Source organism: Periophthalmus magnuspinnatus, chromosome 21 (genome assembly GCF_009829125.3).
Source record: "Periophthalmus magnuspinnatus isolate fPerMag1 chromosome 21, fPerMag1.2.pri, whole genome shotgun sequence".
Taxonomy (NCBI): Eukaryota; Metazoa; Chordata; class Actinopteri; order Gobiiformes; family Gobiidae; genus Periophthalmus; species Periophthalmus magnuspinnatus.
The window spans coordinates 27768019-27791559 of record NC_047146.1 but is presented as its reverse complement, the minus strand read 5'-3'; the positions used below and the strand labels follow the sequence as shown (position 1 = coordinate 27791559).

Here is a 23541-nt window from a genome sequence, read left to right as displayed (position 1 = left end):
TGAAGGAGAGGTTTCGCAGGTCTTTCCTTCCTGCTGCTGTCAGACTGTACAATGAACACTGTTAACACTGAACATGTGTCATTCATCCATACCTATGTGCAATACTTAAGTCACTTTATGAAGATGTTATATTAGAGTCTATTTTTAGTTTATTTTTAAGTATATATATTTTTTTATTATTTTAAAATATTTATCTATTATCTTGTTTTATTACATGTACCATTTTCCTTCTGTTCTTTAACTGTGCGGTGCAATACTGGAATTTCCCCATTGTGGGACTAATAAAGGCATATCTTATCTTATATATATACACACATACACAAAATGATATTATTAATAATAATAATACATAAATATATGTATTAGTAACAACAATAGCAGTAATCATTTAGGAGCCACTTTTAATAGAGAAAACATGAGTTAGGGGGGGTTTCAGTTGTCGAATTCCAGTTGATAAGTATTGTTTTCTTGGCTATAGTTTGGGCTACTAGGAGCAGTTTAGTTTCAGTTGGGTCTAGGGTAACATGGGATATCTCTCCTAGTAGGCAGATTGAGGGGGAGTGAGGTATGCGGCAGTCCAAGAGGGTAGAGCGTGATTCTGTCACCTGTCTCCAAAATTAGAAGACAGGTGAGCAGAACCAGATGGTGCACTTGACTGTATTTGAGCTAAATTTTGCCATTTTCTGCCTAGTAAGATGTGTTCTACATAGTATTTTGTATTGCACGAGGTGTAGGTTTGCATTGTCAGACATATTGAAGGTGTTATTGCAGATTTGGGTCCAGACGTTGGCATCAGGGGCAATTCCCAAGTCTTTTTCTCATTTTTCATGTGGTATTGCCATAGTTTTGTCTGATTATAACATAATTTTGTAGATATTGGCTGTTGGTTTTTTTTGTTGATTTAATGTTTATTATTTTTTAGATGTATGGAGGAAGGGTGAGATTAATATTTTTTGTATTGTAAACTCTTTGGATCATGGATTTGAGTTGGTGGTATTCTAGGTATTATGTATCCCTGATGCCGAACTTCTGGACCAAGTGTGGGAAAGAAACCAGTCTGTTGTCTTGAAATATATGCTGTAGATGTGTGATTCGTTTCTATTTCCATGAGTGCAAGTATATGGGTTTCTTGTCTTGTAGGAGGTCTGTATTGTTCAAGATAGGTGTGAAGTCAGATGGTGCAATGGTGGAGTTAGTAATTTTATGAAATTTCCACCAGGCTGTCAGAGCTCAAGATATTGTAAAAAAATTTAAGCATGGGTGACGTTTGATTGTATGGCCTTGGAATGGGAGGTCAGATATTGGGATGCCATTGTTAGGAAAAATTACTGTGCTTAGCTATTCTGAATAGCCATTGCCATAGTTTATTATTGTATTGCTATAGTTCATTATGGTTGACAAGCTCCTCGGTGGCAAGGCAATGATGTTGTGGGACTGTCTTGGCTTACACGTGTCTGCAACATCGCGTGGCAGTCGGGGACAGTGCCACTGGATTGGCAGACCGGGGTGGTGGTCCCTCTGTATAAGAAGGGGGACCAGAGGGTGTGTTCCAACTACAGGGGAATCACACTCCTCAGCCTTCCCGGTAAGGTCTATTCCAGGGTACTGGAGAGGAGAATTCGACCGATAGTCGAACCTCGGATTCAGGAGAAGCAGTCTGGTTTTTGTTCCGGTCGCGGAACACTGGACCTGCTCTATACTCTCCATCGGGTCCTCGAGGGTTCATGGGAGTTTGCCCAACCAGTCCACATGTGTGTTGTGGATCTGGAGAAGGCATTCGACCGTGTCCCTCGAGGTGTCCTTTGGGGGGTGCTCTGGGAGTATGAGGTCCGGGGCCATTTGCTAAGGGCTGTCCGGTCCCTGTATGACCGGAGCAGGAGCTGTGTTCGCATTGCTGGCAGTAAGTCAGACCTGTTCCCCGTGCATATTGGACTCCGGCAGGGCTGCCCTTTGTTACTGTTTTTTTTTTCATTATATTCATGGACAGAATTTCTAGGCGCAGCCAGGTGCCGGAGGGGGTCTGGTTCGGGAAGCACAGGATTCCATCTCTGCTGTTTATAGATGTTGTCATCCTGATGGCTTCATTGAGCCAGGACCTGCAGCAGGCCCTGGGGCGGTTTGCAGCCGAGTGTGAAGCAGCTGGGATGAGAATCAGTTCCTCCAAATCCGAGGTCATGGTTCTCGACCAGAAAAAGGTGGCTTGCCCTCTCCAGCTGGGTGGTGAGTCTCTGCCTCAAGAGGAGTTCAAGTATCTCGAGGTCTTGTTCACGAGTGAGGAACGGATGGAGAGTGAGATTGACAGGCAGATCGGTGCAGCATCTGCAGTGATGTGGTCGCTGTATCGGTCTGTTGTGGTAAAGAAGGAGCTGACTTGCAAGACAAAGCTCTCGATTTACTGGCCAATCTACGTTCCTACACTCACCTATGGCCATGACGTCTGGGTAATGACCGAAAGGACAAGACCGAGGATACAAGTGGCTGAAATGGGTTTCGTCTGCAGGGTGGCCGGGCGCACCCTTAGGGATAGGGTGAGGAGCTCGGTCACACGGGAGGAGCTCGGAGTAGAGCCGCTGCTCCTACACGTCGAGAGGAACCAGTTGAGGTGGCTCGGGCATCTGCTCAGGAGGCCTCCTGGACGCCTCCCTAGGGAGGTGTTCTGGGCATGTCCCACCGGGAGGAGGCCCCGGGGAAGACCCAGGACATGCTGGAGGGACTATGTCTCTCGGCTGGCCTGGGAACGCCTTGGGGTCCCACTTAGACTGCTGCCCCCGCGACCCGGCCCCGGATAAGAGGAAGAAAATGGATGGATGGATAGTTCATTATTGTACCAGTGCTCATGAGAAGACGAGGACTTGATTACAGCTGTGTGACGCAGACACATGTTCAGGACATGTACAACATATTCTACATCTATCTATAAATCTAATCAAATAACTAAGCAGGGCCATGACTATTGATAGGCATGTATTGACTCATGACTTGTCACCCTGGTTAACCAACAAAATATGTGTCAGCCATCGAAGCAAGAGACAACAAGGATGCTCGTCACAGCTGATAAGACTGTGCAACGTGCCAAGAGGCCTGCCTGGCCTGTGCCACCAACAAAAAGGCGCTAAGTCTAAACCATGGTTGGCTCTCACTATAGTATGCGTATAAAAACTCATTGTATAGGCGTAAATATTGAGTCTCTGCCTGGGAGTCAGTTGCACCGACTCCATGTACAAGTATTTCTCTTTACTGGGTGATTGAGTAAATTCCTTTCTGAACTTTATCACTGTTTCAAGGTTATTCTTTGTCTTAGCAGAAACTAACGAACAGGAGAGGAAAAGGCTAAATTCCTCAACACCATCACAAACTGACTGCTCAATATGGGACCAGATGTTGTCTGATGGGTGAGGTGAGTCCATTTGAAAATATATTGCAGTTGCACTGCTACTGAGTAGTGGAAAAAGTTTGGTGCTCCAAGTCCACCTTGTGATTTAAGTTTTTGTGGCGTGGATAGTTTTATTCTGGGAGGTTTATTTTGCTAGTAGAATTTTGAGATTATAGAGTCGAGGGATTGGAACCAGTTTGAGGTTCAAGGGGTTGGAATCACGAGGAGGTAATTTATTTTAGGGAGAATTGGCATTTTAACTGTTGCAATTCAGCCAATGAGGGATAACGGAAAATTCATCCAAAGTTGGAGGCTACCAGTGACTAATTTAAGAAGGGTGGTGTAGTTAAGACTGAACAGCTCTGACAGCCTGGAGGAGATCCTGATGCCCAGGTAAGTGATGTGATTTGTGCATATGGGTATAGGGGGATATGGGCTGCCGCATCCCAACTGTTGGTTTGTAGAGGTAGGATGGTTGATTTGTGAAGGTTTATTGAGTAATCTGAGATGTTTGAGAATTGTTTGATTAGTTTCATTGTTTCTGTCAATGATGTCTATAGTTGCTCCCCAAAGCCAAATTTTTGTAGTGTTGAAAGCAAGAAAGACCAGTTTACTCTGTCAAATGCTTTTTCTGCATCTAGTGGAACTATTATGGTTGGGTTTTGTTGAGCGGTTGAACATTGCATTAAATTGAACAGTCTGCAGGTATTATTTGATGAATGTCTGTTTTTCATGAAGCCTGTTTGATCTGGGTGTAAGATAGAGAGGATACATTTTTCAGTTCGATGACCTAATAATTTTGTAATGATTTTAAGATCTGCGCAAGAAAGTAGACTGTCACAGACGCCGATGACCTCAAAACAACTGAAATTCAGGTCAGTTTACTGGACAGCATCAATAACAAACTCGGATTGTTACCTGCGCTTCACAACGCAATTAAGGAGCTGCGTCACAGCCTTGACTTTGCTCGCAATCAAATACTTTCGCTGGTTCAATCTAATATGGAACTCAAAACTTCAGTTAACTCTCTCAAAAGTGAACTACACCTGGTCAAACACCACAATAGATAATCAATGAAACAATATATATAGTATTATTATTACTGAATTATAGGTCTTTAAGGAGGGATGTGTTCAGTCGCCATCTAGTGGTTGTTTTAGGTGAGTTTGACTTATTCCAAATAAATGTTATTGGGGCATGATCACTGATAATTATGGGGTGTATTGTGCGATTTGTGATGTTTGCTATTATGGAATTGGTAATGAGGAAATAATCAATGCAAGAATAGGACTTATGGACTGGGAAGTAGAAGGAGTATTGCCTTGCTGTAGGGTTTTGGTGTTGCCTGCTATCTCTTAGGCTGATTTCATTCATATATTGTTTATCACTTCAGGGATTGTGATGTTTTGTTGGATAGGGTATTGCTGCGTTCGAATTGATGGGTTTATAACAGTGTTAAAGTCACCTCCAAAGATGATAGGGCAGTTTGAGTGTAGGGAGAGGGATGTGAAGAAAGTTATGGAATAAAGTTGGGTTGTCTGTGTTTGGTCCATATAGGTTTCCAATTGTTATAGAGTTATGTTGAGATACTGATTATTATAAAATGTCTTTCTGAGTCTGAAATTGTTGTGTGTGAGTGATGTTGTGTTGCGTGTGAGGCTTTTAGCTGATTGAGCATGGCAGTGAGAGCATATGGTAAAAAACAGGATGTTGTCTGTCAAAGAAATAAAGGCAAGGAAACGGGACAAGGGCATCTCCATCCCTCAAGTTAAAAAAAATGAATGAATGAATCACAACTAGGGGAGAGTCTACCATTGTGACTGTAGTGGCACATGTGTCTGCTACAGTAATTATTAAGGATGCCTGTTTCATTTGAAATTATATGAAGAATAATCAGACACATTTTTTTTCTATGATTGAAAACTACACATTTTCTGAGCAGCAGTGCAGAGAAACCACAATAAACATCAACTTTTTTTTTACCCTAAACTATTTGATTTAAAATGGTTAAAGCCTGTCTACATAACTTTTTCTTTAAAAAAAACAAAAAAAGTTAGTTTTTTAATGCTTTTAGTGCACTGAAAAAAGAAAAAAAAATGAAGAAAATTTACACGTAGGCTTCCATTTCCACAAACTTGACTCTACTTAGCTTGGCAGGAGGGCCCTCCACCTGCTTGTTTCCATGGGAAATGTTGTAGCTTAGGCTATAATATTCCACAGTATGGCATAAAACTCCATGGAGAATGTTACAAAGTATGGTTTTAACATTATATTTCCACTGAATCATGCAAGTCATTTTGAGGCCCACTGTGTCGTGCCACCTCCAAAAAGTTATGTGGCGTTAGATTAAAGTCATGATTAATTTTGAGCTATGATTATTTCTCTACTTATATCCTAGAATATGTGCTAATCACACACGTTTGAATAATATTTTATCTAAATATGTATAGGAAGATTTATTTGTCGTTAATCAGCAAAGTAATATGAGCCAACAGTTTGTAATAGAAAGCAAGTGGAGGACTGAACTAATGAATAAGAAATTGAAAAGGATACAACTAAGACATACATTTTCTGCGACCTTAATGATTTAATCAAGATTACACTACAACAAGTAGTATTTAATAGATTTAGTAGATGTATGTTTTTTTTTCTGGTCTGTGGATGTGTAAGTCTACACAAAACTGCTATCCTGCTACTCATATGCCAAGATTTTGACCCATAACTAGTTCGCATATCGGCTGCGAACAGATCCACAGAGGACGCTATTGCCACAGCTCTCTTCAAAGGGTGACGAGACGGCCTACAGAGAGGAGGTCCTGAAGTTGGCTGCTTGGTGCTCGGAGAACAACCTTGCTCTGAATACCAAGAAAACCAAGGAAATAGTCATCAACTTCAGGAGGCACAGCACAGACCTCGTTCCCCTCTACATTGGCAATGTAGAGTGTGTGGAGAGGGTCCACACTTTCCGGTTTCTTGGTGTTCTCATGTCAGAAAACATATCCTGGACTGAGAACATAATAGCTATCACCAAGAAGGCTCAGCAGCGAATACACTCCTGAGGGTGCTCAGGAAATACGATTTGACCCCAGCCTGCTGCTCACGTTCTACCGTGCGTCTATCGAGAGTCTGCTGACATACTGTATTACAGTGTGGCTACAGCAGCTGCACCATGGAGGACGGGGAGAGGCTTCAAAGGGTGGTCAAGGCCAGCCCAAAAGATCATCGGCTGCCCTCTCCCATCCCTGATGGATATTTACACCTCTTGCTGCCTCAGCAGAGCCAAAAACATTATTAAGGACAGCTCCCACCCTGGCTTCAATTTGTTTCACCTGCTGCCCTCAGGAAGGCGCTACAGGCCCATCAACGCAAGGACCACCAGACTCAAAAAAGTTTTTTTTTCCCCGTAGTGCCATAACCCTTTTGAATTTCACATATGCACGGACCTGTGGACTATATTTAATATAGGCAATATTTTTATTGAGTACAATATTCAATATTTAATAAGTCAATATTTAATACAGTGCAATATGTTTGATTGAGTGCAATATTTAATACAGTGCAATATGTCTGACTGAGTGCAATATTTAATGCAATACAATATTAACAGTGCAATATTTATCACAGTGCAATAGCTAATACAGTGCAATACTTGATCAAGTGCAGTATGTGACTCTGCAGTATTTACTTGTAAATTTTGTTTGACTGAGAGTTGTAGTCTGGGGGTGTTTTCATGTCTGGCACTAGTTATTTTAGTTATACTGTGTTGTAAGTGTCCCATGTCTGTATTGGATGGTTGTTTTTTTAATCTCGCTGTGCATGTGCATGGTGTTGTACATGTGTATAGTGACAATAAATGCATTCTATTCTATAATCATGTTGCATTACTTAGCATCCCATTGGGCAGTCTTTGTATCCTTACAGTTGGTGTGTACTGCCTCACAAAGTAATAGCTGGTGTAGATTTGTTCTGGTATAAATGTGTGTAGTAGTAGTTTGAATACCTTTGTTTTTGCCAAGCATTGGCAGACAGCAGCAGATGGTGGTCTCAAATGAGAGAAAGAAAGAGAGAGAGAGAAAGAGAGAAAGAAAGTGGGGGAAGAGGTATAGAAAAGATATAGTTTCCTCACTGTGGAGTTTTGTCTTTGTAAACAAAACAGACATAAGCTTGATCAAAAAACAAGAATCAGTAAGTCTGAATATGTGAAAGCAGGGGCGAAACTCTCAGTTTGGTCTGGGGAGGACAATAAATGATGGAAATTCGAACTATCCTTTGAGGTTGTAACGATACTTAATCATAATTTCAGTAACTATGTTATCATGATGAGGCTATGATTGGCCTACTATCATTTGAACAATGAAAAGGTATTCAGTAAACAGTTTAATTGATTTACAAATAAGCTCTGTGCACAATTGTACAAAATACTGTTGAACAATGTGAAAATATGGAAACAAATTCAACATGTTCTAACTCCATGTAAGACTTTCTTTTTTTTTTTTTTTTTTAGATTTAGACAAAAAATAATTTAATATCAAAGAGGTAAATGTTTCAAACACACTTTAACAGAACACAAAATCCAGTGTGTCCCATTAATAATAGAGGAGATTATGGAGGCCCCTGTGGGGAAGCAGGCCCGAAGTGGTCGAAGTAGGAGGCAGACTCAAAAAGTCCTATTTACCAGATTTATTTGCAGCATCTAGGTATGCCGTGGACAAAAGATAATACATACTTACCACAAAAAATTAACTGTACTCAACATAACAAAGCAACCAAACTTAAATAACTAAGGAGAAAATCCACATGTACCCTGGCTTACACTGACGTCGTCTCTCTAATGTCTAATTAGCCCTGCTGCACAGGAAGCCACCTCCCCCTAGTATACACCATATCCTCCACAGGTGCTGTGGATATAGCATTAGCCTATATCTCATATTAAAATCATCAAAGTCCCTTAACTAGTGTTGTAACAAAATAACTATAAACACTTAAAACACTGAAATAAAATACAGAAGACATTGACACAAAGACATAAACAAACTAACCAGTTCCTTCCCTCCACATGTTCTGGCCCGCGGACCACACCCAAGCCTATAAAAATGGCCGACATATGGCACCGCCCCCTCTTTGTCTAGACCATGTGGAGATTCAGGTAAGTGAATTGCAATTAATTAAACTTAATGACTACATTTAACCAAATAAAAAAATTTAAACTAGCACTATCACTGTGTGGTGATTAACCTAAATGAAAATCTAAACTAAACAAACCCGGGATAGTTCTATTTAGCTTTGTATTAAAAATTATTCAAAATGAACATACATGTGTGCAAACAAAATTAATGGTAATATTAAAAAGGGACAAAGGCCCACTTTGTCACAGCCCCCATAATTAAAATTTGAAAAAGTTGAACAATAGATGCTTGTTTAACATTCATAATAACATATAAAAGTAACTATTACTACATCATTTTTACTGCAACATTGTTTTTTTTAATGTAAATTAATGGCAAATATTGAGAAAAAATGGTAAGAAAATACAGTGCCCTTTGGCAAAAAACGTGAGTGGCGTCATTTGTTGGCACAGGCGCAGTTGTGACTGTGTTGTAACCAGAGTTGCTGTTCATTCAGTTGGAGCATTTAATGTTTCATCTCAGAACAGCCTGGTCACTCTTCAAAGTCTACTAAACATTATATTTGACAAACCGTGAAGCTTAGTAACTTTGCATCTTGGCGGACAGAAATACGACCTAATCTCCACTCACCTTTTCGCTATGTGTGGACATACTGTGACATGTGACGTTTTACATAAAGTAACAAAGCAGAATAAGAAAACTGACTTCTGAATGATACAATGAGGGCTTTTTGGCATTAACTAAGCGTTTTCTTTCTCTCTCTTGGCACTCCTTGTTAAATGATGAGGTAACTGTGATTAATCATATATTGTGAAAGCTGAGTTAAATTTCGTAGCCACACCCATAGTTGATTGCTGTAAGATCTTTCAAACCAAGAAATCACTTAAATAGAACCTGTCTGACAAGGTGAAGTAGGCCAAGTTGAACCCAAGACATCATGCCGTGATTCAAAGAAATTCAAGCAAGCAAATGACATGTCTCAGTCTGGAAAAAGTTACAAAGCCATTCTAAATCACTGGGACTCCAGAAAACTCTGGTGAGACCATTATCCACAAATGGATAGAAAGCATGGTAAAGTGTGTGAACCTTCCCAGGAGTGGCCCAGCCTACAGAAATTACCTCAAAGGCACAGTGACGACTGATCCAAGAGGTCACAAAGGAACCCAGAACAACATCTAAACAACTCCAGGCTTCAATTGCCAGACTAAAGGTCAGTGTTCATGACTCAACCATACGAAAGAGACTAGCCATGCATGGAGGGATTCCAATGTGAAAGGCAGTGATGACAAATAAGAACATAAAGGCTCATCTCACTTTTGTCAAAAAAACATCTTGATTATCTTCAAGCTTTTGGGAAAATTTTATGTGGACTGATTAAACAAAAAGTTTAAATGTTTAGAAGGAGTCCATCCCATTACATCTGGTGTAAAAACACAGCATTTGATAAAAATAACATCATGCCATCAGCTAAATGTGGTGATAGTGTCATGGTTTGTGGTTGCTTTGTTGCTTCAGGACCTGGGCGACTTGCTGTGATTGAAGGAACCATGAACTCTGCTCTCTACCAACAAATCCTAAAGGAGAATATCTAGCCATCAGTTCGTGACATCAAGCTAAAAGGGCACTTGGGTTCTGCAGGAACAATGATCGAAAGCACACCGGGCAAACCCACTTCTGAATGACATTAAAAAAAAAAAAATAATTAGGGGTTTTGGAGTGGCCTAGTCGAAGTCCAGACCGAACCAAATGGAGATGCTGTGGCATGACCTTAAAAAGATGGCTCATGCTCAGGAAAACCCTCTAATGTGGCTAATTTAAAACAATTCTACAAAGAGGAGTGGGCCAAAATTCCTCTATTGCCAGTTATCTCAAACGCTTGACTGTAGTTAAGGGTGGTTCAACCAGTTATTTGGTTTAGGGGGTTAAATGTTGTGTTGAAGGACACAACAACAGCACTCATCTGTGGGTGCTGGAATCACACCACCAAACTGTGGGTTGCTGGACAAAAACTCTACCAACTGAGCTATTACTGCCAATTGTGATTATTTAAATAATCATAATTTCATCATAATAATCATTATCTGGACTATACTATACTATATACTATAAAACACATGCCAAAAGACATTATCATATTAGTACACTTTAATTGTAAATATACTCAATCCTTCAGTCACCATTTTCAACCTTCATTTGGTAAAAAGCCTGTCTATTACTATTAGAAATAATAAATTGACTAGTAGACTAATCTAAATGAACTCTGACTAGTTGACTTATAAAATAGTTGTGGACCTAAATAAAACCTAACATATAGCAATAAATACAATTACACTTGCGTAAAACCAGAAAATGTGTGCTACAGTTTGTAACCTACCAGTTTAGGTGTGAGTTTACAACTATAGGCTCATGGCTGTGTGAAAATGAGTGTGAAATATATCACGCTAATGTATGAGATTAGTCCTATAATGTAATGGGTATTATTTGTTATATATTAATATATTATGGGGAAAAAACTGATGTGTGCCAATTCCAATCCTGGATAAATGGAGAAAGTGGCACCATGAAGCATTGTAAATGCAAAAACCCATATATATATATAATATAACGAAGTATCAGAATTTACAGCATTTTTTCACACAACTACTTCTATTTTACACATCCAAAATCCCCGCAGCACCCGCGCTCTCATTCGTCACCTTCGAGGGACAACAGAGGCAGATTACCATAATGATGGTAAAATATTTAGATAGTCCCATGTCGCCGCTTTGAGACGCCGTTTGAATTTACATGAGAGCGCGACTGGGAGCGGAGTTACGCTGCTGGAAAGTCCGCAACCACGCTCTATCTGCGACGCTATAGGGATAACGGGGAGACGGTGAGACGGGGAGACAGCGCTGGGTGACATACGCCACAATCTGCCAATGGATTGCGGATGCCTAGGCTGATATATTTATTGGTTTATTTGACAGGGACAGTGTACATTAATAGCCAAATTTGTTACTCTTTTAAGATTTTTTTCTACCTGATGTTTCCTCCCAGTTTATATTGAAATCCCCCAAAATAACAGTCTCCTTGTTTAAGTTACAGTTATTGAGCAATTTTTTCAAATCTCTCATAAAACGTAGCATCTGACGAGGGGGGGGTGATAAATCACAATAATTGCAAATGACATTTGTGGCGATAGAATGATATTTAAACCCAAGCATTCCAATTCATATTCACTGGATCATTGTATTTCCTGACACTGAATATTGTCTTTTATGAATATCATGACACCACCACCCTTTGCACCTTCTCTGCCTTTTCTAAATAAATTATAGCCAGGGATGGTAAGTGCTGCAGAAGGGGCATTTTTATAAAGCCAAGTCTCAGAAAAACAAAGGTAATCCAGATTTGAGTTGAGTAATAGGTGCTTTACTTGTTCTGTTTTTGACATGATGCTTCTTATGTTTAAATGTCCTCCCAAAAGACCTTTGGGCTTTGCTTTTGGGTCCCAAACTATTTTTGAGTGATTGACAGTCTGAAAAAACGCCCATCTCCGACTTTTCTGGACTACCCTGGATTGAGACGCATCCTGTTTATGCGCATCGCCCTGGTGACTACAGGACTATTGAGAAAAGTTTGATGTTGTTGCATGTGTGGTTGCATGTGTGGATCATGCCTCCCGTTCCCATGCGAGGTTGATGCTGTAGCTCCCAGATGACCTACAGACTCTCGACTGCAGTTTCTATGTGATGGTCTGAAACACACCCTCGGACCCAGCGTTTTCCCCTTCAGCTCGTCAACACTCTGTCCCAGTACCGCTTCCTCACCTACTCCCTCGACTCCCCGGACAAACAGCCCGGACGTGGTTGGTGACGGGTACAGATGATTCAGAGGATTAGTATGTTGTGCAGAAGAAGACGGAGGTGTAGAAGAGCATATCTGTAAGGTAGGAGTGACGCGTGTATCCTCTGCTAGTTGGTTAGCCTCTTCCAGTGTCCTGAGGTGCGGACCTGGGCACGGGTGTATGTCTCCGGATAACATCAAACATATTGCGATGTTAAGTCCGGTGGTTAGCGAAGATTGTGTTGCTGTTGTTTTAGTCCGCTTGGGGATCTTATTATATAGTGATGGGTAGACGAAAGTCACAGCCAGTACGTAGGTTCCAAAGCCGGCACCTGTCTTTGCCATTACATTGTCCGTTTGTTTGTTGCTCAGATTGTGTTTATTCAGGTTGTCATAAAACAACCAAAAACTGTTGCCAACCCTCTGAGCTGAATTAACATGACAAGGCTTTAAAAAGTTTATAAACAAACAATAAACAAGGAGCGCAGTGACTGCTCCTCTCCGGCCCGCCATCTTGGATATATCAGTCTCAACTGTGGTCCGAGCTTTCACGAAGGCAGGAATTGTCACTGAACTGTTAGACAACAGCAGCGACACAGATAAAGGCGATTTTGACGAGACGGAATCGGGCACTTTGAATGCTGAGCTCGCCCAACTGTTCAACTCAGACACTGAAGAGGAAGAATTCGACGGATTTGTGAATGAGAAATGAACTGAAAAAGTGAGCTTTACGTGTTTCTTTCACGTGTTTACAACTAAACAAGGCTGGGAGATATTGTGAATATGGACATTAACGTTTGAACAATGTTGAGTTATTGTTATTGCTTTGCACTATTTCGAGAGTTACTATATTGTAAATGCATTAACTTGTTTTGTGAGTGAACAAAGTTTTCAGAATGTTTTTTTTTATTCTATTAATAAAGTTTGACTGACTGACTTATGTGACTGTTTTGTTGACATTCCCTTTAGCGCAGCTCCATCTCGTGGATGCGTAACACAACCCCAGCTACTACAGTAGTTTCTATTCTATGCGCCTTAAAATGCGGTGCGTCCTATATATGAAATTTGTTTTAAAATAGGCCATTCATTGAAGGTGTACCTTATATTCCGATGTGCCTTATAGTGCGGAAAATATGGTGTGTGTGTGTGTATATATATATATATACATATATATTTTTATGGCACTATATTTTTAACAAAGTATATTTGCCTTCAACTTGATCACAAATGCAGCTTGAGGCAGTAACGTGAAACAGCGGTGCCTGTAGTTTTCCCACAGTAGAATAGACTGACAGAGGTATGTATACTGACAGAGGTATGTGTGAAGAGCTAATTCAGGAGTATTCATAGTTGCAGCAAGTTAACTGTAAAGAGTTGTAACAGTGTTACAAATGCTGAGCTGTTAATTAGACAGAGGTGAACTCCAGGGGGCAACGTCTGAGCCGAGGAGAGGGACAGGAGGAGAGAGACAGGAAACAGGCACAGAGATTGGAGAGGTACGAAGTATAATATACGAGTTTGGTTATGGAAAACTGGTTTAAATTTTACACGGTGATTTTTCCATGGGTTGGGCATGCAAGCTCTTTATATCAACACATCACTCACCTTTTCAGAGACAGACAATCATATAACCACTTGGGTTTACATTACATTACACTGATTTACATTCATTTCCTGGCTTATGATGCATACTTGCCTAAACCTTAACCTAAATTCTAACATTAACCTATTTCAACTCATATCTGAACTTAAAGACATAATGTGCTTGTGTCAGCGATATAGCTGTACAGTGGTCCCTCGTTTGTTGTGGGGTTACATTCCAAAAATAACCCGCAATAAATGAAATCCGCAAAGCAGAAAACTGTATTTTTTACAATTATTATATATGTTTTAAGGCTGTAAAACCCCTCACCACACACAACATACACTTTTCTCAGACAGTCATTAACATTTTCACACATTTCACTCTTGTTTAAACACGATTTAAAAAAATAAGCACAGTATTATAGAACAAAACCAAATATTATACTGTACTGTAAATAAACAGCTTTTAGAAATACTGTAACAAATTCAATTTTAATGATCACTCGACGAGGTTGGACACATAAGAAGTAATTTAGAATGTCTCGCATATTTCACAGTTGCTCTGACCGCACCTCACATGTGTGTAATTATTTTATTGGTGTAAAAATGTTTTACAGCAAAAGTCAATAGTTCTCCCTGAGAATATATTTATTTTGATATTAAAAGTAATTTGACATAATAAGGATAAACAGAATGAATAGTTTTGTCAAGATCCCAGTCTGCCCTGCGTTTTTGTGCTGTCCTTCCCCCTCCTTTCTGTGTCTTGCCTGGAGCTGGAGGGAGATTTTGGTTCCTCCCACACACACCTGCAACTCATCATCTATCAAGCTGCACCTGTGAGGACAAAAGGACGGAAGATCCGACACTCAGCGCCAGATCGTCCGTGTATCCACCATGATCCCGCTCCTTGGAACCACTTTGCATCTCCGCCTCCAACCCAGCACTCCACGACAGGTACGAACACCTCAGCCTCAGATCCAGCTCACCTCAACCGGTATGAACACCCCAGCCTCTGACCCTGCGACCCACGACCTGCTCCAAGATGGCTGCATATGACACCGCTCTCAACTGTCAGCTCTGTCTACCTTCATTCACATTTATGTGTCTGTAAATAAACTTTGTTGTAGCTTTAATCCGAGTCTGAATCTTTGGTCCCCCCGTCTGTCATTACGACAGAATGATCTGGCCAATATGGACCAATCAGACTCAGAGACGGATCAAACGCTACACCGGGCTTGTTCACATCACAGAATCATTATTGGTCAACATGAACAGAATATCCGGACCCTGCTTGAATGCAACCACACGCTGACCCAACAAGTCACTCAGCTCACCAATCAGGTTTCCACTTTGCTCGGTTTTCAGTCTTCAGCCCCTGTGGCCACTGCGCTTGCGTCTGGAACAACCGCTGCACCACGCACCCTGGAATCAAAAAGCACCGATACGGACCCATACACAGGTCAGCCCAGCCACTGCCGTGGCTTTCTTTTCCAATGTTCCAACAACATACCCGCCTGTTTTACATCAGACTCAGCGAAGATACGGTACATGTGTGGATTATTGAGGGGACGGGCACTCCAGTGGGCTGAGACTAAAATCTCTAACAATGTGCTAGACCATGTGACTTATGATGGGTTTGTGGGAGAATTTAAACTCGTCTTTCACACTATCACTCACATTATCAAGCTGATACCTCTCTTCACCTGTTAAGTCTCATTCAAGGTACCAGGTCCGTGGCAGATCACACCATCGAGTTTTGGACACTGGCAGCGGATGTGGATTAGACCGACAGAGTATTAAAAGCTGTCTTTGTTAAAGGACTAAGTGACGAAGGACGAACTGACTTCTCGAGACGACCCACCTGACCTTAAATCTCTGATTTCCCTAGTGAAGCGTATTGATAATCACCTGAAGAGTTGTCAAAGAGAGAGACGTTGTTTGCCGTCCTTTATTGCGAATCATCCTGCCCTCCCACAGCAATTCCACCAGCCTTCTGCAACACCCCCGCCTGAGAAGCCGATGCAGCCAGGCCGACCACACCTAACTACAGAGGAGCGCCTGTGACGCCGCCAGGCAGGTGAGTGCCTGTACTGGGGGAGGCAAGGCCATTTCCTCGCAACTTGCCTGGGTCGGCCATAAAAGGGGTGCTCATCAGTAGGACTGGGAGTACTGGTGGGCCAGCAATCTATCCCAGAGAAGAAACACAACAGACTACAGCTCAACGCCACTCTGTACTTTAAAACTGTTACCTTGCCAGTCTTGGCTCTTATTGACTCCAGAGCGGAGGAGAACTTTTTAGACCAGCAGGTGGCCGAGTTTAGGGTTGGAGCCACTGGAGCAACGAGTCACAGCCCTAGCTCTTAATGGGCGGCTACTAGCCAGTGTAACACATATCACCAAGCCCGTTTCCTTAGTTCTGTCGGGTAATCACCATGAAACCAGGCACTGTCTCTTCCTCCCCAGAGACCTTACAATTGTGCCATCGACCTCCTGCCCGGTGCCTCCTTGTCCTCCAAACCCAAACGGGAGACTATGCAGCAATACATTCGGGACTCTCTTGCCGCTGGTATAACCCGCCTACCCTCTTCGCCTTTAGGAGCTGGATTTTTCTTTCTTTGCCAAGAAGGACAAAACATTGAGGGCATGCATCAACTTTAGGAGTCTCAACAATATAACCGTTAAAAACAAATATCCATTGCCACTCATTGACTCCACTTTTACAGCACTTCACAGGACCACCATCTTTACAAAACTATATCTTAGAAAGGCCTATGACTTGGTGCACATAAGGAAAGGGGATGAGTGGGAAACAACTTTCAAAATTCCACTGGGACAGTATCTTGTCATGCCTTTTTGGTTAACCAATGCTTCAGCCATTTTCCAAGCTCTAATTAATGACGTGCTAAGTTCCTCAGAGACTTCTGGAAAACTAGCTCTATGTGAATTTGCTGAGGTGGATGCCTCAGAGATGGGTGTTGGGGCAGTTCTCTCTCAAAGGTTTGACCCACACAATTGTTTATACCCCTGTGTTTATTTTTTCACATCTTCTTAGACCAGCAGAAAGCAAATACAATGTGGGTGATCGAACACTATTAGTGTTTAAGGTTGCCTTGGAGGAATGGCGCCACTGGTTGGAGGTGGCTGGGCATCCTTTCCTGGTTTGGACTGACCTTAAGAATTCAGCTTATATACAGTCAGTCAAACGTTTGAATTCACGGCAAGCCCACAGGTCGCTTCTTTTTTATTTTTATAAGTTTAATTTCATCCTCATGTATAGTCCAGGGTCCCGCAATATCAAGCCAGATGCGCTTTCATGCCAGGTCTTCCAGGAGGACTCAACGCACTCAGCCTGATCCAGGTAATGGTCCTTCCGGCACCTTTTTTGTTCCAGATGCTGCCCGCTCCAAAGTACTGGAATGGGTCCACTGCTCACGATTCACCTACCATCCTGGGGTCAACTGAACACACTCTCTGCTAAGATGTTACTTCTGGTGGCCCACTGTCGACAAGGACATCAGGGCCTATGTTTTGGCATGCCAGGCGTGTGCCAGGGGCAAGGCCTCCCATTCTCTGCCCTCCGGTCTGCACTACCCGTTGCCTGTTCCGAAACGCCCTTGGTCACAAGTGACAGTGGACTTTGTGACCGGTCTTCCTCCTTTTCAAGGTAACAGTCATTCTCACAATAGTTGACCGGTTCTTTAAAGCAGCCCATTTTGTCGTGCTGCCGAAACTTCCGACTACCAAGGAGACTGTTGATCAAATAACTCACCATGTGTACAGACTCCATAGAATTCTAGTGGATATAATTTCCGACTGAGGAACACAATTCATGGCACTAGTTTTGCACTCTTTCTGTGAGGGTTTGGGCACATCTGTGAGTCTTACCTCTGGTTTTCACCCCCAGACTAAGGGACAAGCCGAGCGGGCAAACCAAGACATGGAGACCGCACTATGTTGCATCATTTCCTCCAATCCCTCTACCTGGAGAACCTTCCTGCCGTGGATTGAATATTCCTACAACTCCTTGGTGAGTTCTGCTACTAGCCTATCCCCTCTTCACGCCTCCCTAGGTTATCATCCCCCACTCTTCCCATCTGAGGAGAAGGATCTGGCGATGCCTTCCATTCAACACCACCTCCAACACTGTCCTGGGCAGGGCAGCCCTTCTTCAACCTGGGGCTAAGATGAAGGCAGCAGTGGAGAAGCACCGCAACCTGCTCCTCAATATCTCAACTTTAAAAGCTCAAATTGGAACTACATACTATATCAACATTTCATACTAAACCTGTTTATATATAGTGTCTTTATAACATTGTCTACTGTTCCGAGCAATTTGAATACAAACTAGGTAAATTTGCAGCTTTCCGTTCAGTGTGCACTGCCTCCAGTGGCAACTATAATTTCAAGTACTATATGACATCACACATCACTGCCTTAATTAAAGCCAGGGGTTCTGAAGTACAAAACTCCTCCTCCTACCTCATTGTTTTACCAGTTTAGCAGCTCTATTTGAAATGTAGTTGTGAGAGGACCTTTGGTGTTTAGTCCCACCTTACTGCATAATCAAAACATAAATGACACTTGCAATGAATTTCCTAAAATCCTAAACAAGCCTATGGACCAGAAATAAATGCTTTTATAATATTCGTCAGGTATGGAGGCCTATATGAGGAATGTGCCAGAGGAGGGATAATGCAGATTACAGAGTCTGAAGTCATAACTCAGCACACGGTAAACATTCAGATGTCTTTATCAGTCACAGTACACTTGAGATCTCTCTATGCAAACACAAGTGGAGTGCTGCCTTTCCGCTCTCAATAAACCGAATTTCCTATGGGGCAGTGGTCGTGTGCACAGTCTACATCCTGACAAGCTGAGAGGAAACATCAGTCAACAAATGCACAAGGGCACTATGGAAAAATACATAAAACACTATGGACATGGAAATAATAAGATTGCAGGTTAGTACGCTAAGTGATAGGACTCAAGTTAAGTGGAAAGTCAGGATGTGGAGGAAAACTTTAAGGATTTTACAGTCTTAAAAAAGCGGAAAATATGAGTAGTTTATTTAAAACAGTTTGCAGCTGTACAAAGATATTTCTCACTTTCCTAATGCATTCTGAACATCCTAATTATTCAGTGTTTGTAAGCACACCCTCCAGAGGCCAGTGTTACCATTCACGGTAAAGCTAACAAAAACTAGCATGCAAACAGTGCATGTCCTGGTTTCTTGAGGATAAACACAGTGTGTACATCCTCTATCTGAAAATGTTGTTTAAATGTGAAATGTAACTTATGTTAACATGGCTGCATAACGAGTAGTAGCCGTAGTAGAAGTAGTAGTAGTGCATAATTATGTGTTTACATTTTAGAATTTTTCATCTAGAGTCATCATTCGATCTTGGATTTTATTTGGAATAGTCTTGGGTTGGATCTGGTTTATTCCTTGGCCCAATACTTGGCTTAGTTTATGATGCAGAAAGTCCTTTGCACACTGAAAGTCAATTATTTTCTGAGTACGTGTCATTGAAAATCACTCATCTTTTACACATTAAATGCTGACTTTTTCTCACAGCTGTTTTACCTTTAGCAAGATGACGTACATAATTCACTTATGTATCCACACTTTCCCAGAAATATAACATGAGATTTGAACAGGTTTGTGCCAAGATGTTTAGTTAAAAGTAGGGATGTCACAATATCAAAAATTTTAGTTACGATTATTGTGAGGAAAAATAGTGCAATTTGACTATTATTCACGATTCTTGACAAAAACAAACAAACATACAGACTGTATTTTTTCTTTATATTATATAGACTATATTTTTTATGATAAAACATACATGTCTTTGATATCACAATATCAGTCCTTTCTCTTTTATAATTCAATAATAATAAATATTAGTAGTAGTATATTAATAGCCTATTTCTTCTATGTACAGGCCATAAACATGCACTAAGGATATGTGTTTTCTTTTCCTGTTGATCCACTTAATACATTTACATTGAGATCGCAGTTTACATCAAATGTGGCGTTCTTAAAACACATTTGTTTTGTGCCGTGAGCCTCGTGGCACCACTGGACGACTTTATTCTAGGACTGGACTCATAGTTTTTACCTTTACTTTGACAGCGCGCAATAGATAATTATCTCAAAGAAGTAGTCAGATCACATGATCACATTGCGTGGATGCAACTCCTGAACTTCTGCCTTTTATTTAGCAGTGAATGACATGCTGGTCTCCACTCGGAAAAACACATGGGCATGCGACTCGCATTGCATCCTGCGTTGCACCTTGAGAGAGGTTTCTGCAGTATACCATAGGTTCTAAAACCTCTACAATTTAGCTAGCACGCCCACAAAAAATCTGTCCATCTTGACATCCCTAGTGTATGAAAAAGAAGGAAAGGAAGGAATTTAACCCCTTAGAATTCCAGGTCACATTAGTGAAATTCCCTTTGTTCGGACCTCTACAAATTCAAATGACAACCATTATTGAACCCTCAGTAGTATATACACAGGTTTGGGGTCTTTGTTAAGGTAACAACCTATAGTTTTACCCACAGGTGTCAGAATCACTGTAAGTATGTCTGGCAAGCATTTATACACTTTGGAACACACAAAAAATAAAAAATGAAGTTGTTAAAATGAAGGTGTAGAAAGCTGCAGTAGGTAGCTGGGGAAAAAAATACAATATATCTCAACTGAAAATATTGTTGACCACTCACATTTCAAATTTGAGGACAATATCTATAAAAATGAGATTTTTAAACTCCTTTTATTATTAGTAAATCCAGGCATTTTATGGGGGGACTTTTGATGTATCTAAATTCATCCAAACCTCTCCAAACCTATCCAAATGGAGATATTTGGAGAACATTTGGAAAAAAAATGCAATAACGTTTGAAGGCTTCAGCCCACAGACATCAATTAGAGAAGCTAATTAGAAGCTTACACTTAGAGGAATCTTTATCTGCACACCTAGCTGCTCTATTACTGATGTAAATTTATATAGCATACGAAAACACAGTATAAAATGTATATTTGTATATAAAATATAGTCAAAACAAGTGGTATGGGTCAAAATAAAGATATACACATGTGGACAAAATTGTTGGTACCCGTTGGTAAATGAAAGAAAACTTGAATCTGACAAAAGTAATAATAAATAAAAATTCTATGACATTTAATCAATGATAGTTAAGATATTGTTTTTCTACCATGCTCCAACAGAATTATTTAAAAACTTATTTAAACTCATGAAAAAGACCTGGACAAAAATGATGGTACCCTAAACTTAATATTTTGTTGCACAACCTTTTGAGGCAACTGCAATCAAATGATTTCTGTAACTGTCAATGAGACTTCTGCACCTCTCGGCAGGTATTTTGGCCTACTCCCCATGAGCAAACTGCTCCAGTTGTCTCAGGGTTGAAGGGTACCTTTTCTAGACAGCATGTTTCAGCTCCTTCCAAAGATGCTCAATAGGATTTAGGTCAGGGCTCATAGAAAGCCACTTTAGAATAGTCCATTGTTTTCCTCCATTCTTGGGTGTTTTTAGCTGTGTGTTTTGAGTCATTGTCCTAAGGCAAGACCCATGACCTGTGACTGAGACCAAGCTTTCTGACACTGGCCTCCTGCAGCCATGTCCAGGGAGGTTGGCTACAGTTCCATGGATCTTAACTTTCTGAATAATATGTGCAACTGTAGTCACAGGAACATCAAGCTGCTTGGAGATGGTCTTATAACCTTTACCTTTAACGTTAAGGTAACGTTTAATCTTTCCTTTGCTTCTTCTGGTCCATGTTGAGCATGGTACACACAATGTCACCAAACAGCACAGTGACTACCTGTAGCCCTATATATAGGCCCACTGACTGATCACAAGATTGTAGACACCTGTGATGCTCATTAGTGGACACACCTTGTATTAACATGTCCCATTGGTCGCATCATTTTCAGTATTTTCTAGGGGTACCATCATTTTTGTCTAGGCCTGTTTCATCAGTTTATTTTCTTAAGTAATTCTGTTATTACTTTTGTCAGATTCAAGTTTTTACTGTGACCATTGTGAGTTTTCTTTCATTAACGGAAGAGTACCAACAACAGTACCTGCTCCGGTCCGAGATGCCTCTAATATAACTTGTACAAATATGCAGTGTCGTCGATCGCATATTTCTTTTGTTTTGTCCATTTCGTCATGTTTAGAACGCAAAACTGTTGCAAAACAACAGTGTGTAAAATTACGCAGCCAGTACACACGGATCTCTGCATCCACTCTGCTTCGTTTACACTGGCATTAAGCTCCATCTGTTTACAGAAAAGCATGGCATGCCATACATCGTTGTGTTGCACTGCTCATTAGCTGTAAGGGGAAAACATCACTACACATGTGTAATGTAATTGCTTGATTCCACAAGGGAAAGAATGGGGCGTAAACTTTCACTCATCTGTAGTACTGATTCGCTGTCTGGGGCTCCAGTACCCCAGAACCCCCACCTAATTAGCCAACATTGGTGTTAATCACAAGCTAACAAGTTTGTTTAGCACTGAGGAAAAAAGTTGGCGGTGTCAGAAGTTTCTTATGCCTGAAATTGACAAAAGAAATGCAAAAAAGTGACAGAGCAGATTTTACGTTTGGAATACTTTCCTGCAGCAGACTGAACGTGGAGGATCTAACTTATTTTGAGGACATCATTTCTTGACTGGGCCTGTACGGAACGAATGAGGCCAATTTTTTGGGAATATGTTGAGGCTTGACAGAATCAGAGCCCTCAAAGGTAAGTGAAGTCCAAATCCACATTTCTGACTTTTCTGTAAAAACGGCGTTCCTGTCAGCACTGTGGTGAATGCAGGTGAAAATGCCAGTTATGCCAAAGTTTGCATATTCAGAAAGATGAGTGCTGTAGCTTTCATTTGATGTGTAGATTGTTTGTGTGGGTGACGCAGAAATATATGTATAAATATATGTACATTGCTGTAAAGTTGTAAAATCAAGGCGGCGGCCCGGGGCGGGCTGTTGGAAAGGTAACAGGTTTTTATTAGGAAGTTGTGGAATTTCAAAGTAACAATCCAGAAAATGTCAAATTTCAACTACAATTTTAAACAGGTTTCAGATCATATAGTTTAGGATGTGAAGCAATTATTAGTTTAAAATTATTAGAGGAAAGAAGGAAAGGGATGAATTTAAAGGTTTTTATTAAGATGTGAAATCTCAGTGGAACAAGGTAGATATTGTGAAACTTCAGCAAATAGTTATTGTCAGTATTACTCAGTTACAAAATGTAGTAGGAGTTGCTGTGTTACAAGTGGCTCATTCAATGTCCCGAATAATCTCACAGTACTAGCAATGTCAACAAAGCCATCACTATTGTCCTGTGTGTCACCAAAGCAAACCTGTTGAATGGACCTAAAATAGCAACATTATAAGAATATTATATTGAAGAATTGCTCTGACCATTTAAATAGCTTATAGTATAATGTTAGATGGAATCTACAGCTTGAGCTAGGGCAGTGGTTCTCAAACACTTTCACCTCAAATACAATCTAAGACTGTGTTCCAGAACATTGCCAAATCAAGTCCACATCAGGAGTAAATGTTCGCATTTTCCTTGTTGAGTCCTGCTTTA

The 23541-nt window shown here is 40.9% G+C and overlaps 1 protein-coding gene across 2 annotated transcripts in view; it reads right to left on the bottom strand.

The window, feature by feature from the left end:
• Positions 1-23541, bottom strand: part of pard3bb (par-3 family cell polarity regulator beta b) — a 497556-nt gene that overhangs the window by 313931 nt on the left and 160084 nt on the right. The window lies entirely within an intron of this gene.